Below are 14,315 nucleotides of genomic sequence, written 5' to 3'. Positions count from 1 at the left end.
ACGGTAGAGAAGTGACTCCCACCCAGGCGCGGGTAGGCGCAACATCAAAGGGAACCGACTTCTCGTTCGCGAGGTGAAGAACCGGCCATCTCCGGGCCACACACGAATTGCTTTATATACTTACTTTACGTTCTGTACCACTAAAGTGTGTAATACCTTTTCGGCGCGCCGCGCCGCGCCGCGTGGCGATGAAAACGCACGTGGGATTACGTAAATTTCGTCTACCAACAGGGTGCGTGATTAAAATATTTTCCGAATCTTTTATCTCGTGCTTTTTCTCTTTACTCTTTATCCCTTTACACTTTTCATGATCTTTCTACACGAAAGAGCGAGAGAGAAAGAAAAAAAAAAGAGAAATCTTTAGCTTAATTTATTATGTCAATTATTCCTGTCTATAGTCAGTCAGTATATTGCGTTGCAAAAAGTCATATCATTTCTGAAAAAAATGCATTTATTTAAAAATGATAATTAAAATATCTTTTAAAATTAATTCTCAAAAATAAAATTTTTTTGTAATTCGTAAAACTGTCGAGAATTATATTTTTATTTTTTGCTAATCTTTTTTATTTCCGTCATATACCTTACCTTCTAATTATTTTAAAAGAAACCTAAACAATTCTTTTTGATTTTAAACAAATTTTATCATGTTTATTGAACTTTTGATATATTAGAAATAGTTATTTTTTAATTTTGGTGTCTTTTAAACTTCTCCACACTAAAAATATCTACAGAAATCTCTTAGTTCTAAAATTGCAATTTTATATTAATTCGTGACTACGTTGATCTTCAGAGAAAACTTTGATTAATCAGCATTATATTAATGTATTCAATAAGTGAAAAAAATTTTTTAACTATTTTGCTCGCAACTATTTTGCACTCTCTTTATAAAAGTGCTCCAGTTAGAGTTTATACAATTCTCAGTTGAAAATTAATATGAAATATCGTCGTTTTCTTTTATTGTCAGCCCGAAGTTATGCTTGCAAAATAATTAAAACTGCGCTTTGAAAATGCATCAGAGGATTTAATCTATTTACATACAAACTTCGTTAGACTTCGCAACTACTTCAACAAAATTACAATAATTGCGATTCCTCCATTTTTCAATTCGATTGAATTACTATTAAATTATTTATTATGGCATAATTTCGGGGTGGCGATAAAAAAACGGTATTTTATGTTAATTTTCAACTGAGAATTGTACAAAGCTCTAACTGGAACACTTTTATATAAAGAGAATATAAAGCAGAGCGAGATGCGGCGCCACAACAGCTCGTCGTTCCGGCTTCTATGCCATTCGTATGCCGAGAGTATCAAGTCATCAGCGACTATTCAGACACGTCCAACGACGAATCGCACTCTACGGGCGTGACGAATCCGCGCGGGGTCCTTCATCCCCGGTCGAGTTTTAAGAGGTCACACGACGCGCCAGGGTGGGCGCGGTCACGAATGTCATTACGATCGAACGAACAACCACCGGGGGCCCCCGTGCGAGGTGTGTCAAATCATACGACAGGGGGTGAGGTAGGCGCGAGCGGGGATGAAAAATTGATGGAACCGACAGGCTGCTGCTCTTCAAAGAGATCGCTTTTACTTCCCCGCGTGCACGGGGCACCAGTTCACGACGTTTCACGAAAATCCACAACGTCGCCCAGGCTCTTCAATGGCCGCGAGGAACCCTCCGGCTTTTTCCCCTCCGGGACGAGATTGGGGGAAGATGGTTAGTGAAACTGATTCGAGTTAAATGGAGCCTAAATGGTACTCGAATTGACTGCTAGAACCGTGCCGGGCTTTTGTGTGAAACGACATCGGCGAGATGTTTTGTAACCACTGTGAAGCTTCGATCAGTCGCTAGCTCGACTGCTTGAATGATCTCGAGTTTTAGAGATGACAATGGAAAATGGAAAAATTCACTTTAAAGAATTATTTAAAGAAAAATCATCTAATTTAATGTCTTTCTTATTGAAATTATATATTACTTCAAAATTTAAACATAAAACTAAAGTTAATTTTTCTAAATTTTCAATAATTGTGTGATATTTTTAAAATACATCAGGAATAATATCGATGATATGAGAGCAATAAAAAGTTATTTGAGAAATTCTAAATAGAAAATCCAAAGACCCCAACTCGACTTTTGAAGGCTCCAACAATTCGAGTTTTAGATTTTCCTTCATGCTTAAAAAAAGATGAAACGTTATAATAAAAATTATTATAACATCAAAATCATAATTGCAATATACACAAATATATGTATATCGCAATTATGTGATATACTTTGATGTTATAATAATTTTTATTAACGCTTCATCTGTCTTTTGTTTCAACATGAAGGAAGCTTATCTAAAGCTCGAATTGGAGCCTTCAAAAGTCGAGTTGGAGTCTTTGAATTTTCCATTTGGAATTTCCCAAACAATTTTTTATCGTGCAGTCAATAGAAGCAAGGTGCAGCAATTAAATTCAAGTTCGAAGGTCGGAGACCGTTCTGCGAGCGTGCGTGCGAGACGCTATCGAGGTTAGTGTTTTCGACATGCACGGGAATGACAATAGCAATAGGCGATTCGAATAGGCTATAATAAACTCTCCTTCGTACGTCCTGGCATTATGCTAAGCAAAAATAGACTCACGAAGTACTTTGAAGCAGCTCTAAAAGTTTCTTATCGGCTGACCCGGCAAAGCATATGCACGATGGCAGTCGTTTGTTCGATTCTAAACCATGACACTATCGCTTTGATTTTAAATAACAAATATGGCCGATGCGTAAAACAGTATTCTCGTTGTAAGACGATAAACATTTAACGATGCATAATCACTGAAGCCTCAACAACACTAGCTTTTAACGCTTCGGAAAACAAAGCTCTGATTTTTAAATAATCTTTACACAAATATTATATATTTTTTTCTTAAAAAAATTAATATCTCGAAAAGCTGAGACTGATTAGAATTATCTGAATTTTTTTGACGTATTTTTGAATGGCGACATCTTTTCTTAAAGAAATATTATATTAATTTCTTTAAAGAAAACTTGATTAAGAGATTTTGCTTATTCTTTAACCTATTCTTTAACTTTTAATACTATTAAAAGTATACATTATAATATTATATGTATATATGTGTGTAATATTATATATATATATTATAAATAATATTATAAAAAATATTATTAATATTGTTAAGTCTTACACAAAATTGTGATAAAGTAGATTTATTTTATATTTTTATAAAAGCTTTTATTCTCTCTCTCTCTCTCTCTGATTCGCTTATAACTGGAAAGCTATATAGATACTTCGACATTGTCATTAAAGAAAAAAATCGATATGTTGAAATATATATTGTGAGATATGTATTGAAGTATGTGTTGAGATATATGTATATTGCGGCGAGTATTGACGATAGCGCGTTCTAATCTTGAAGGGGTTTGAAATCGAACACACAAATTGATGAAAGTACTTTTTCCCATATAGGTATATTACGGAAAGTATGCCGACTCGAAACAACGATACGCTTCGAACGGCTCTGCGAAGTGCTTTTCGATACTAACCGCGGTTCACCGCGCGCTCGATGCACGCCCGTCGTACGACGTCATAAATTCCTTATGTATTTCCTGTCGCGGTTACCGGCGCATTTTCAGACAAGACAGTTGCAACCGAGCCAGCATGGCGACGCGTATGGCGATCTCGCTAATCGATCCCGAGACGCATAGAATATGCGAAATTACCCTTTCAACGGAGGATGCTCGTAAAGACGGGCGATAAATATTTTTTTAGAGACCAGCCGCTCGTATGCGCGAGTCCCTCTTATATCAGGAACTTGCGTCGAGAAGCGTGACAGCTACTCTTCCGCCGCAACATTTAATTAATTTTACTATCGCCGATTATGCGATCCGGGGCGAGCTGCGAGATCGACAAACTTGATTCTTTCGAGTGATTTTCTTCTCGCTTCGGAGGTCTGATGCCTCTAGACATCGGGCTCGAAAATTGCATATTTACCTAATAACTGCTACTTAAGTAGTCGCGTGAATTTTCATACGAACTAATAAACGCGAATGCGCGTAAAAGCCAGGCGACCTCCCTGTGAGTGCCAGAATTTCTAAATAAAAATCTGAAAATGTACCATAAAATCGTGAAGCTGAAAATACACTTTGTAACGCGATCGCCCTTTTTGCGCGTATCGGATACACGTCCGATCAAGATCCCGAAAAGATTGACTTAATCGAGTTTAAGTACCACGCCATAAGTAACTGCTCTCAGCGAATCGAGACAGTTCGATCATCTCGGAGAGGGAACGAATTACCCCCGCGCATCATCCGCCATACCGAAAGCCCTCTGGAACGACTTACCGGTCGGCGGATCTGTCGTGCGGTCGTATAGATGTGATAAATAAATTATTGGCTGTGGTTTTGCCGAGCTCTTCCTCTACGGACGGTATCCGCTGCTCCTTATTCTCTCTCACCGCGAGCGAAATAAGATATTCCATCATGGTGAGTTACATAAATCTCCTCATTGAATGGGCCTAATTATTGCCGGAGGGTCGCCGAGGGGACAGATCGCTCGCTCTTCCGGGGACTTATTGTCAGTCTAGTTTAGGGCAGGTTCGCCGCGCAAAGGGCGTGTATATACCCTTAAGGGCATCATCCCTCTCCCTCTCTTGTTCTTTTCTGCGCCCCCCTGTGCATCTCTCGATCGAGATGCTCGAGAGATGCTCGTAACGACGCGCGTTTTTCGGCAATGACTGCCCAGAAGAATCAAGTAGCTCTCCGCGCACGCCCCTAATCGAAAACATTATCATGTTAATACGTTGCTGCGAGCATTTTTGCATAATTTTTTTGTATTTTTTTCTCGATTACGAACGTCGAGTTCAGCGTTATATTCTGAGATCAAAACGCAAGCCGTTTCTATTTTAAATGCTTCAATGAACAATGATTACTTTAATTTTTTGCCACGTATCAAATCTTTATGATACAAACATCTTCGGCAAAAAGAGCAATTATATATTTCCATAATATAAAATATGAATAATATAAAATATATTTATTGCCATAATATGAAATGATTTAATTATTTAATTTATTTATTTACATATATTATATATATTAATTTATTTGCATATAATATATTTATTTGCATAATATTTTATATTATGTAAATATTTATATTTTATATATATTTTATTGTATATCATATATAACATTTTATATTATGCAAATAAATATTTATAACGATAAATGTAACCTATAATGTTGTTATATAATTGTACAGTTATATCTTTTTGCATAAAAAAGGTCATATTGTTTATCAAAATCAAATAAATATAGATTTATATAATGTACATTTAACACGATGTTAGAAAATAAAATAATCGCGAGAATAGTAAGAATTTTGAAAATATAGCAATCAGAACTGAACGTAACAGATTTATCGCGATCGCGACAAGATGGCAACGCCACGGTGTGCGAAATCATCAGCATCGCGGCGAGATTCGTGCAAGGTAGGAAGGAGAAATGCCTCGTCGGTCGGAGTATCGCGAATCGATCGGATTCAGAGTTACGCTCGCAAATAAACGCCTCCGGTGGGCCGAAGGAAGCGTCATCATCATTGGTATACCAGGATGTTACTAGGCAAAAGACGGTTCGCGAGCATCGAGCAGCTCCGGTTCGTCTGTTCGATAGATCGTCGTCGAAAGTACGAGTATAAAAAGCCTATAGATGTAAGTAGACAAAGTAGGCAAGCGTGCCTAATATTCATCAAGTCGACAGATGAAGCGAGCCGCGCTCTCCGAAAATAAGAAGAGCCATAGATATTCGGGGGATATACCTTGTAACAACACTCATCGATTTGAGATTTACATGTCACGAGCCTGAGCGATTTGTCGCGCACAGGTCGGTTCTGCGAGCACACAAAAACCAGAGAAAATCGACACAGAAAAGCTCCAATAGACTCGTTCGATTCTGGGACGTGAAAGAGCGTTGATTGCTATGTGAATAGTCAGATTGATGGCAGTATAGTTATGCTTGTCCATTAATCTGTCGCATATTCGAATTAACGCACTTCTGGAAGTGAATTTCTGGTGACAATATCGAAATTTTTTATTTGTACAAGATACAAAAATAAATTACTTATATATACCTACAATTTTGAAATTATTCTCTGCTTATATAATTTATTCTGAAAAAATTATAACATGAATTTTGGCAGTTGCTAACATATGCACCGCTTGTTAATAGAGATTTTTATGCAATTTTTTTGTAAACGTTTTTGATAAATTAGATTTTTTTAACACAAATACACACATATTTACAATCAAAATGGTAAATTTCAAAATATAACTTTATTAAATATAATTATTTATATCTTATCGCTGTATAAGCGAAAAATGACATTTTATTTTAGCGAGAAAGCTTATAGCAAGATTATATTTTATATCGCGACTATACTGAACTTTATATCTCGTATTTCAAGATTGAACTCTTTTAAACGGAAAAGACTCTTATCGATCCTATGTTACTAGCCGATAAAATTTTGCAGTATCTGTGACGAAGGCGACATTCAATTTGTCACCACCCCAGCTGTTCTTCCATCAGACGTTCTTAGGTTATATCGAATCACTTCCGGACGATGAAGCACAACCCCTCCATCCTTCCTCGCTTTTTCCCAATGGCAAGAAACTCTCAAACTAAGGCTCGCCCTTTCGATAACCAATATTATCTACTATCTATTATTCAATATTGAAGCAAAATACAATAAGTGTAAAATAAACACGAAATTGAAAATGAACGAATTGCGTAAAATATAGTAGCATAAGATTGCAATTATGTGTGTTTGTGTTAAAAATAATCGATTTGTCGAAAATAAAAAAATTTATTTAAAAATCTTTATTGTCAAACAACGCATATGTATGATATTAGTGACAATCAATGTGTTAAAATCAAAATCAATTTGTCAATCTGTCAATCTTTTCAGAATAAATTATTTAAGCAGAGAATAATTTATCCAAAATTTTAAATTGGACAATAGATATAATAGGAGAAAAGAAATTATCGCGCGAATATATCAAATTGCAAAGTCAAGGAATTATATACCGTCACGGTACTTTATACGCAATAATAATTAAGCTATTATGGCCAGTTTCTTCACCTCCGGTTAAACTATATATCTTTGTCTCTTTTCAGATACGTTCTTAAAAAGAGACAAAGATATAGTTTAACCGGAATTGAAGAAACTGGCCATTAGTCAGATTTTAACGTATACCAGTCTGCGCAGTATGTATTCTAAAAAGAAAAGAGATTAGAAAATATGTGGCAGAGACTATACTTGTATATAATTCACGAAAAGCGTTATTTCGTCAAGTTCGTGTAAATCTTTTGTACTCTGAGAGCGCACTGTGATCGGGGAAATCACACCGACGTATTGTCTCCCATTCGATTCACAGTCGTGCCCGCAATCATCTTCGTTCTATACGAGGGTCGCGTGCCTAATAAGTGATGCTGTGGAGCTCCGTCACCTTCGCGAAGGTTAACAAAGCCAAGTCGTTTGTTCGATTGGTCGCGGCCACTCAGCCGTATTGTTCGGCCGTTCAAAGACGGCCGCTGGTCATCTGCAGGTATTTACTTCGACAGCCAGAAAACCTAGGATCATTTACTAGCGCCTTCGATCCTCATTTTCTAGTAAATTTGTACAGACAGAGATCTCTCTTCTCGGCTCTTGACCGTTTCGTTAAATACAATGTGAATCGTGTTCACAGGATGCGATAATAATCGAAATCGTAAATTACAAAGCGATAAAAATTTATCTTTTTTACAAACTTAAAATAAACCATTAGTATCAAAATAAACCAGTTTTTAGTCATTTCAAAGATGAAAGCTAGTAAAATATACACAACATAATTATAAATAAAAAATTGTATTCTAACATTTAACACAAATTCTTTTTAGCATTTATTTTGCTGTCAATATTGCAAAATAAATTACACATGAAAGAAAGAACAGAATAATCGACTAAAAATATAACGCTTTCGAAGTTTTAAAAAATTAAATAATATATTTCATTAAAATAAATCATAGATATTAGATTTGCTCCCTTTCCTCCCCTCTTTCCCTCCGAAATGATGTTTTCGTTTGCTCAATGTTTTGTACAAGGGGAGGCGAAAAGCTCGCGGGCGCGTTTCGCAGGAGAGCGTGAAAATTTCGGTGCTTTATCGTATCTGCGGTGCAAGCAAGCGAGCAAGCAAGACAGCGGCGCGAGAAGAGAGGGAGCAAAAATCCCCTGCGATATAAATCGATTCGCGGGACGAACGTCAAAGGGCCGCTCGACCAATCGGCTGGCAGACGAGGCGGTGCTCGAACAGAAACGTGCTGTTCAAAGAGAACAGAACCATGCCGCGCCGAGAGAGAAGCTGAAAGTGCGACAGGGAAGATAGAATGTTCCGTGTTCGTGGAAGGGGTACAAGAGCAGCGGGCATGGGCGAACGATGGGCGGCCGTCCTGGGTAGGGTACGTGATGGGTTGCAAGCGAGTGGGGAAGATGAATACATATGCACCGAGACACGGTACATATGTACATTGCGGATCGCGAAGAATGGGGGAGGTTGCCCATGCGCCTTCCTCGTCTTCGTGACCTGTCTCGAACTCTCGTCAATTACGACTAAATACACGTATCGCGATCTAATATGAAAGACATAGGGATGGACCGATGATAGTGACGGAGACTCTTGGCGAGCGATCGAAGGCGTTCAGTTTACCTGCTTTTAGATGCGTCGCATCCCGACTGTCGGATTAACGTGGATAACTTGACTTAGTGCATTATGTAGATTAAAGAATTATACCCGCATTATATGTAAATGCAGCCGATCGTATCCGCTCTGGGAGCGTGAACATAAACAAATAAACTGGAAACTTCAGGTAGTTTTGGAACGAATTAGGACTGTATTTATAAAGGACCCGTATGTTCGTATCTGTATTTAACGTCGCATTTTAATGTTAAATGTTTGAATATTACTTATCTCGTATTAAGGTTCCGTTCAACACAGATATATGAAACTCGTTTAAATGAGTGCAATATATTGCGCGAAAAAAATTTTACAAAATTAAAAAATTTATTTTGAAATCTAAAAGAGACATCGCGTAAAAATGAGACTTGCGTATTTGAAATAAATTGTTATATTCGATGCGAAACAATTAACAAAACAAATTTTTAATTGAAAAGTAATAAATGATAATGTTTGCTATATTTTTCATTAATTTTCATTGTTATTAAATATAAGAAAGAGTTGTCATCTAATATTTAAAAAAATTAAAATTCACTTTACACATTGAAAAAGATGTTTATTTTATCGATCTTCCTGTGTGGTCAAGGGAAGAAGAATAGATATATCTTTAGAAACAGCCAATGGTGTGGAACACGATTAAATTAGATCGGGCGAGATAGATAATTTTCACTAATATAAATATATATATTTTATAGAGATAACCGATCTGTTTTGTCAACGCAAAGTGTGAGAAACATTGAAGTTGCCGGTGCATAAAATTAAACGCGCGCATGTATATATATATATATAAATGCACATCTCATAATAAATTTTCATCGTCTCATCTGACATTTGCTGAACAGATACATCGAAACGTTGTAATATCTGCGCAGGCGAGTCTGATAGAATTAGTTTGAAAAGTGGGTAGGACTCGCCTTCCGATTTCAATAACGTATGCAATGACCTCTTGACATTCTGACAAATGTCACGAATTTTTACGAGAGAAAGCCGAGTCCCGCGCGCGTTTTACAAAGAGCTCTTGATTGAGCCCTTGTTAATTGCACATTGCATGCACAATTAACTTTGCAAATTAATATATATTATTTTGATGCTATTTTAGTATTTTCTAAAATTAGAGATAATTTTATAAGTAAAAGCAGATATAAATGTAAACTCGCTAAAATCGCGATTTCAAAACTATGAGATTAGTTTTAATTTATTAAATACACCATCTATATATAATAATATTAAACTTTAAAAATAATAATAATTACATGTCCGTCTAAAAAAATAAGAAAAAAATATTGTTTCCGATATTGCAAATCAATTTCAATAAAAATTTCAAACATGTCATCTTGTTACGTAAAAGACAGGCTATTTTTTACTACTCCGTAAATGCGTCCCAACGAACGCGACGCGTGAAAAAAAGGAATTATCAATCAAGGACCGGAGCTTCCTTCGTAAAAAATGTCTTAATGTAATCCGCGTTCGCGTGTGGCCCGGGAATGACGAAACTGATGGAGTTGATAGAAGCAATCAAGCGGGACGAGAAAAGGAAACGAGAGCGGAGGCAGAGAAGAGAAGGAGGACAGAGAGAGTGAAGCGTAAATTTTTCGAAAAAAAATCCTCATTGATGGATAGTTTATCGCGTCCCTGTTCTACCAATGATTCCTTCTCTAAACCCTTCTCCCTTTCGCTTCTTTCGCTTCGGTTATACACACATACACACACACACACATATACATATTCACACCATCTCTCCTCTTTTACTGCACGAGGGTGCCCCCTCCAAGCTTTTCTGGACAACAGAGCCTACCTAAATATCGGGGGATCATGCTAAACGGCGGCAGATCAAAGGGACCGACAGAATCCGGTGGCGAGCTATCATAATAATTAGGCTCGCTCGCGCCTCTTTGTATCGGGATAGAAAAGCCGACGTGGAAGGCCGAGAAGAAGAAGCGAAGACGCAGAAGAAGAGGAAGAAAAAGGGCTGCGGACGGTCCGGTTGGTCGAACTGGCCGAGAAGAACCTGGTCGGCACCGCTCCTGCCCGCTAAATTGAACCTAAGGGGACTCTAAAAAGATTTTACCGATTTCGGTGAATGAGAGATTGCTTGCGTTCCTCGCAATCAACGTATTCGTCGGATTTCACGCCGCGCTTAATTGATTCAATAAATGTTTCTCGACAATTCTTTAATCGCCGAAGCGCTAATGCATGTGTGTGCGAGATGTGCCGTATATTAGATATATTAAATACAAGGCTGCAAAAGAAATGAGCGATTTAGGCGAGCGTGTTTCTTGATCCATTCAAAGTCGATTTTTCGTAGAGAAAGTGTCAATCGTTCTTTTGTCATGAGTGATTGACAACTGATATTAGTACGCTTGTTTGCGGAAAGTAAAGTCTTATTTTTCATACATCTTCAAGTGTGGATTTTCTTTTGGAGCAATTTCAAGCTTCTAGTCATCGAGATATTTAAAGCTAAAAATTGAAAGAATATTTTATCTTGCGTTGCAAGTATTTATTTTTCAAAATATTCTATAAAATATAATGGCGGAATTAAAATTTTTTTATTAACAAAAACTAATTCAAAAATAAATTCATAATATTTTCAATATAGATATAAATAGATTTCTCTCTTTCTCTCTCTTTTTTCTCTTTTCAATATTCCCATTTCAATATTTTCAACCACGAAAAATTCTATTTATTTTGCAGATGGAATTTATTCCTCAAGTTTTATTTATATAAAGAACCCCGCACTAATCATATGGAAAATCTATCCCGGTAATATCAATTGGTTTTTTCATATGTTGTAGCTTATGACTTACTGAACAAAAGATGTAATGGGCACAAAGTCAGTTATCGAGTTATAACCAGTCAAACATGAAAAATTCGGGCTGCCGAATAGTCAAATCTCGAAAAGTATTGATTTTTTGGAAAAATATTTGAAACAAAAATAGTAGGGTTTTACAAAACCTGTTAGCTGGTGACATTATTTTTGAATTTTGAATGACCTTGAAACCTTATCTCTGCTGTGACACACAAAGATTTTTGTGGAAGATTTTTGTTCACGGAGCTTTTCAAGGTCATTCAAAATTCAAAAATAATGTCACCAGCTAACAGATTTTGTAAAACCCTACTATTTTTGTTTCAAATATTTTTCCAAAAAATCAATACTTTCCACTTTGACTATTCGGCAGCACGAATTTTTCATATTTGACTAGTTATAACTCGATAACTGTCCATTATTGAGCTTTGTGCCCATTACATCTTTTGTTCAGTAAGTCATAAGCTACAACATATGAAAAAACCAATTGATTTTATCGGGATAGATTTTCTATATGATTAGTGCGGGGTTCTTTATCAATCTCAAAAATACTATTACAAAAGTCATATCAATCCTGCGCGATATATGCTTGCGTTTTTGCCGAGACAATTGTTCCTTTGCAAACGTCATATTTACGCAGCGTATATTTTTTAGCTTTATGCTACTAGCAATGAAATAACGACTATTAAGCGACAATCTAGATAGGTAGGATGTCAGTAGGATTAGATTACACGTTGTGCACGCAATCGCGCACAATTTACTATCGTCGTGTACGCTAAGCGCGGTAAATTGCTTAGCGCGATTTATTACAATTATCGATGTTCAATTACAGACTCGCGAAATCCGCTTCTGTGAAATTTCGAAGGCACGAAAGCGACTCATCGCTCGGTGAAAGCGAACTGTATTTCTCGGTTGTTATATAAATTCACATTTACATCAGAAATCGATAGGTAATATCGACTTATAATGTTGAGAAATAGACAAAAATGTACTATATGTGTATATGGTAACGAATATAATATAATAGTACACGACGAATAATAAATTTTCATTCAACTTTGCTACGCGTTTCTTTCATAAATAATAATGATAATTCTCATTCCAACATTTTCAACAAAATAAAAATTTGCTAACTAGCTTGCTTCATTAATGCAGAATTGTGATTTATATTAATCAATTTATATTGATTTGTGTGAATGAGATGCAATAGCGTTCTTTTCTTAAATATAATGCCAATTAATATCTGTTAAAATTGAAATAAATTGAGAAATTAATAATTTTTTTATAACGTTTTCAGTTTTTATTATCAATGAAAATTGCAAAACTTGAAAATATATATAAGAAGATGATATAGAGTAGATATATAATGGTCCGTCGGATGCATCCGGTGCTATTCCCTCGGCCAAAAACCACGTAAAAAGAACAAAAATAACATACGCTCTGCAGAATTCAACAGTCTTTGACTCTGCTCCCTTTAAATTGAGCCTGTTCAATGGAAACATATATACACTCTTGTTCTTCATTCATCAATTCATACAAAAGATCGTCACGACAATAAGCAACAGTTCGATGAAAGGATTTGATGGGAATTTTTGTAGTTTGTCTTCAAATTTCAATTATTCATACAAATTTTAAAGAAAATTTAAAAAATTATTTTTATTCAGTAATACATTCGTAATTTAAAATGTCATTAATTATTAGAAAATTTCTTATAAATATTTTATTGATCGTGTTTTCAAGATAAAGTGAAGCTACAATATGATTTTAATTTCACACATAAAATAATTTTAGTTTGGGTATATTTAAAAAATATATTTGCTTTCCTTCAACAAAATCAATCACACACACACACACACACACACACACACACACACACACACACACACACACACACAAAAGAGAGATAATTGAAATAATTAAGAAAGAATACCATGTAATTCATTTTAATTCGCTTTTCGTATATGAAAAGTTTTCAACTCGCAAATTTAATCTATGGCAGAGAAGAATAACACCGTGAGTGAGATGTCAAGACACTGACTGTTAGTTGTCGACGAGATTGCCGCAATTAAATCTAAATCGATTCTCAAATCGGACTGTAGATAATGATATGTAACAGTTTCGATACTCTTTTAATATTATTATTACGGACAATCTTCTGCAATATTATCGAAAGTTATGATTCCATGGTCCTTTGACAATTTGGATTATGTTCGATTTGTTAAAGATATTTCCTTGTTTGGATTAATTTGATAATTAATTTTGAAATCTTTGAAAATCAACGTATATCAATGATTATAAAAATATTCCTCTATCATATATGATTGAATTTGTATTTATATAATATATGATAAATTGATTTTATATTTTTATACACACACACTATATATATATATATGTGTGTGTGTGTGTGTGTGTGTGTGTGTGTGTGTGTGTGTGTGTGTGTGTGTGTGTGTGTGTGTGTGTGTGTGTGTGTGTGTGTGTGTGTGTGTGTGTGAGAGAAAGAACTAATATTTTTTTTAATTTTAAAATTATAATAAGATTGTCGAGTTAAGAGTACTGTGTCTAAAATAAAAAAATAAAAAAAACTGAAAATATCTCTTTCTTCTCTTTATCGTTTTTATATATCATATTGTATTATATATTATACTTTTATCTTACGCTCACAAATAATAAAGTAGAGAAAGACGTAAATAGTAATAATAGAGGAAGTAACTGACAAACGCAAATTATAGAGACGTGGTGCATATAATGC

The 14,315-nt window shown here is 35.5% G+C and overlaps 1 protein-coding gene across 1 annotated transcript in view; it reads right to left on the bottom strand.

Annotated features, from left to right (window-relative positions):
* Positions 1–14,315, bottom strand: part of LOC145937162 (uncharacterized) — an 86,309-nt gene that overhangs the window by 27,472 nt on the left and 44,522 nt on the right. The window lies entirely within an intron of this gene.

The sequence above is a fragment of the Prenolepis imparis genome, unplaced genomic scaffold, assembly GCF_030444845.1.
Source record: "Prenolepis imparis isolate NDT839.2.m4 unplaced genomic scaffold, iyPreImpa1.0 SCAF_1, whole genome shotgun sequence".
Lineage (NCBI taxonomy): Eukaryota > Metazoa > Arthropoda > Insecta > Hymenoptera > Formicidae > Prenolepis > Prenolepis imparis.
The sequence above is the reverse complement of the archived record's forward strand: the minus strand, read 5'-3'. Positions and strand labels throughout refer to the sequence as shown.